Source organism: Muntiacus reevesi, chromosome 7, assembly GCF_963930625.1.
Source record: "Muntiacus reevesi chromosome 7, mMunRee1.1, whole genome shotgun sequence".
NCBI lineage: Eukaryota > Metazoa > Chordata > Mammalia > Artiodactyla > Cervidae > Muntiacus > Muntiacus reevesi.
The window spans coordinates 23175129-23179794 of NC_089255.1; the positions used below are offsets into that span (position 1 = coordinate 23175129).

The following is a 4666-nucleotide window of genomic DNA, read 5'->3' on the forward strand; positions in this document are numbered from 1 at the left end:
ACCAGGCTTCCCCGTCCCTAGGATTCTCCAGGCAAGAACACTGGAGTGGGTTGCCATTTCCTTCTCCAATGCATGAAAGTGAAAAGTGAAAGTGAAGTCGCTCAGTCGTGTCCGACTCTTAGCGACCCCATGGACTGCAGCCCACCAGGCTCCTCCGTCCATGGGATTTTCCAGGCAAGAGTACTGGAGTGGGGAGTCAGTGCCTTCTCTGGAACTCAAGAACAGGCTTCTTCAAATCTCTACAGAGATTTTCTTGCCAGTTAAAATGAATTTTCTTAGTTTTTGCCAAAATTGGGATCATTTTTAATGCACAGCTGTTTGCTGAATTGTTCTTTTTGTTTGTTTGTTGTCTGTGCCAGGTCTTAGGTTAGGCTTGTGGGATCCAGTTCCCTGACCAGCGATTGAACCTGGACCTCCAGCAATGTGAGTACAGAGTCCCAGTCACTGAACTGACCCTCCACCTAAAATTAGAATCTTGAGTTGAACTTATCATGTTGGCAAGACTCTGGCTCAGCAGATCACCTAGATTGTCTTAAACTCTTGTGCATTTTCAGGAATCCCTAGCTTCCAGCATTCATTCTGGAAATTTACGGGGTTGTCTGCAATGTGGAAACCAAAATCAGATACAATTCCTATCTCAAATTGCTTTTAGTTGATTGAGAAGCAGGTAAGCAAAAAAAAAATCCTATGCCCTGTCTGTACTCCCACTAGCCTGAACCCCAATACATGAAATGAGGGATCAGACTGGAAGTAGAGAGCTGATGCCGTTACCACCAGAGAAATTAAACCTGCTAGAATACTTTTTTCCCCACTGTTAAGATTTGTTTTTGTTCTTTCATCTCCCTCTCCATTTCTAGGCCCGTTTATTAAGATGTTGAACCCCCAGGGCACAGGTGACCAGCCCCTAGTGTGCAGGACTCTAGGATGTTAGGGAGGAAGGCAGCGCTCACCTTCAGGTGGGTGTCCAGACCCACCCTAAGCGACGATGGTGACTACATCTGCCAAGACCATGAAACTACTATAACTATTAAACTCTGCATTTAAGTAGTTGTGTCTATAAATTGGGTTTCCCCAGTAGCTCAGCTGTAAAGAATCTGCCTGCCAATTGAGGAGATGAGAGTTGGATCCCTGGGTCAGGAAGATCCCCTGGAGGAGAAAATAGCAACCCACTCCAGTATTCTTGCCTGGAAAATTCCATGGACAGGGGTGCCTGGCAGCTACAGTCCACAGGATGGCGAAGAGTCAGATGCCACTTAGCAACTGAGCACCAGACACAATACACACATGCCTGTAAATCATGAAATGACAAGAATTCAGTATCCTGGCCACACCTCACAGACTGCCCAGCAGTAAAACATCCATCTCTTCCCACCTGCTGTGCCCACCACTGTCCTTCCAGAAAGTCTGCTCCTGGAAATTGCAGACAGATTAGCCTGAGAAGATGAGGGACTCTCTGTCAATGGGCACAATTGTAGCAGGGACACAGAGCAGGGACCAGAGTGGCTCTGCATTCCGCTCATGAGCAGAGGAGTGTGGAGATGCTCCCGCTCGCTGAGTGGGTGGTAATTTCTCCTAGTCTCCTGAGCAGGTGAAAAGCCCACTCCACTGCCAAGATAGCCTATTGTACGAGTACATAGAGACTTCCCCCATGTGTCTGAAATATGACTGACTGATGGATCGATTTTCCCTGCTTTTGCTGTTGTTCAGTCCCTAGGTCATGTCTGACTCTTTACGACCCCAGGAACTGCAGCACGTCAGGCTTCCCTGTCCTTCACTAGCTCCCAGAATTTGCTCAAACTCCTGTCCATTGAGTCAGTGATGCCATCCAACCATTTTATCCTCTGTCACCTCCTTATCCTCTTGCCTTCAAACTTTCCCAGCATCAGGGTCTTCTCCAGTGAATCAGTTCTTTACATCAGGTGGCCAAAATATTGGAACTGCAGCTTCAGCATCAGTCCTTCCAATGAATGTTCAGGGTTGATATCCTTTAGGATTGACTGCTTTGATCACCTTGCAGTCCAAGAGACTCTCAAGATTCTTCTCCAAAACCACAGTTCAAAAGCATCAATTCTTCAGCACCCAGCCTTCTTTATGGTCCAACGTTCACATTCATACATGATTACTGGGTAAACCATAGCTTTGACTATAGGGACCTTTGTCGGCAAAGTAATGTCTCTGCTTTTTAATACACTGTCTAGGTTTGTCATATCTTTTCTTCCAAGGATCAAAAGTCTTCTAATTTTATGAATGCAGTCACCATCTGCAGTGACTTTGGAAACCAAGAAAATAAAATGTGTCATTGTTTCCACTTTTTCCCCATTTATTGGCCATGAAGTGATGGGACCAGATGCCATAATCTCACATTTTTGAATGTTGAGTTTCACTCCAGCTTTCTCACTCCCCTCTTTCACCCTCATCAAGAGGCTCTTTAGCTTCTCTCTGCTTTCTGCCATTAGAGTGGTATCATCACCATTTCTGAGGTTGTTGGTATTTCTCCTGGCAATCTTGATTCCAGCTTGTAAGTTATCCAGCCCTGCATTTCACCTAATGTACTCCACATATAAGTTAAATAAGCAGGGTGACAATATATAGCCTTGACATACTCCTTTTCCAAATGAGAACCAGTCCATTGTTCCATGTGCAGTACTAACTGTTGCTTCTTGTCCTGCATACAGGTTTCTTGGGTATTCCCATCTCTTTAGAAATTTCCACAGTTTGTTGTGATCCACACAGTCAAAGGATTTAGCGTAGTCAGTGAAGCAGAAGTAGACTTTTTAAAATTCCCTTGCTTTTTCCTGTGATCCAGTGGCTGTTGGTAATTTGATCTCTGGTTCCTCTGCCTTTTCTAAACTCAGCTTGTACATCTGAAGTTCTTGGTTCATGTACTGCTGAAGCATACCTTGAGCATAATTTTTGAGCATAATCTTGCTAACATGTGAAATGAGTGCAATTGTATAGTAATTTGAACATTCTTTGGCATTCATCTCCCTGACATGAGGTTATTAGCAAAGAGAATATCCTGTACTCAGCTTGAATATAAACAATACACACAATACCTGCAATATTTACAGAGAGGGCTGCCCTGATCCACAGGGCCCTTGACAGAAGGAATATCTTTTCAAGAAGTTCTCCTGGAACTTACTTAGGCAGCAGCATTTCTGGAGCAACCAGAAGGGATGGAAAAGTTAAGGAAAGAGAGAATAAAGCTCCAGTCACTGAAGATGGAGTGTTTGCAGGTGAAACTCAGAAGGATACACAATCTTGGCCTGAATTTTAAAAACCAGAGACTAGCTTCCAGGTCACACAGTCATTCATTAACAATGTGCCTTGGAATTTTCATTAACACATTGTAAAATATTTCAGCATATTTCTGAATTGTCATTGAAGAGTTAATATCACTTTAAGGGATTCTATGCCATCTGGGGGCATGTGAATGGGCTGAAAACAGGCATTTCTGGAGAAAAGCTCTTAGGTTCCTTTTTGAACTGTCCTGATCCAGATTCTTCTCTGTAGGGCAACCCAAGAATTCCTAGGTCCAATTGGCTCTGAGGAGCATTCCTGGAAGAGCTTTGACAAGACCTCTAGCATAGCACACTGGAGAGAGAAACAACACCCCCTTCCGGGTCTGCCCACAGCCAGAGCCCCATCTGCATCTGGGTTTGTGCTCAGCTCCCCCTGCAGCCCTCCATCACTGTGTCACTCAGAGCACAGTAGTACACAGCCGAGTCTGATGTTTGCACTGCCTGTTTCTGCAGGTGGAAGGAGCTGTCCCTCTTAACAAGAGTGGCCTGAAAACCTTCATGCTCTACCTTCTTGTCTGCTGTTAAGCCCTTCAGGAGGAGTTGAGGAGTTTTGTTGAGATGCTGGACGTACCAGAAAAGATAGGCAGCAAAACCAGCAGTCTGGTAAGTGCAATTCAGGGTCATGAGACCCCCCTCTGAGACAGTCACTGGGCCTTCTGTCTGGTTCACTGAGTCACCATTGGTCCCTCCTACAAGAAAATAACATTGTTATGATAGAAATGTACAGTAGAGGAGTTTTCAGCCAGAGAAGAAAAACAAAACTTACCTACAGTTATAGGAAAGTGAAAAATCATTAACATTTAGAATAAAATGCTACTTACTGAATATTAAGATGATCAGAAGAACTGAGTGAGTGACAGAATGCATGTTCTCAAAAGAAAACGGTCCTTGTTCCCTGGAATACACCAGTCTAACGAATCTAGTCTCCATCAGGATGTTCGAGAAGCTCCTCACTCAGAAACGGAGAACCCCTTTCTGCACAGCAGCAATATTCTGTCTTGTCGCCGCAAAGTAGGTTTGCAGGTGAAACCAGCTTCTGAACACAACGAGGAACCGCATCTGAAGGAAGCCCTGCCCTCTGGTGGTGATCTTGTGAATTGCACCACAGTCGAGTCACCTATTCCTCCTGATGACTGCTTGTGGGGTTACATATAGGAGAATGGCACAGAACCCTAGGAAGAGTCCTAAACATAAGCGTGCTTAGGAAAATATTCTATTATTACTTCCATAATTTTTGCATGGCACAGCTATCTCTAGCTTCGCAAGAAACTCTAGTTACAATTTCTAGATGGAATAGTCAGAGGTTTCTTCCTCGCATATGTCTCCGATTTCCATGGGTCAGAGAAGGATCCCTTTGTATGGAA

General features: G+C 44.5%; 1 pseudogene; it reads right to left on the minus strand.

The window, feature by feature from the left end:
- Window positions 1-3468: 3468 nt before the first annotated feature.
- LOC136172545 (T cell receptor alpha variable 18-like) lies at window positions 3469-4169 on the minus strand (annotated as a pseudogene).
- Between the last annotated feature and the right edge of the window lie 497 nt (window positions 4170-4666).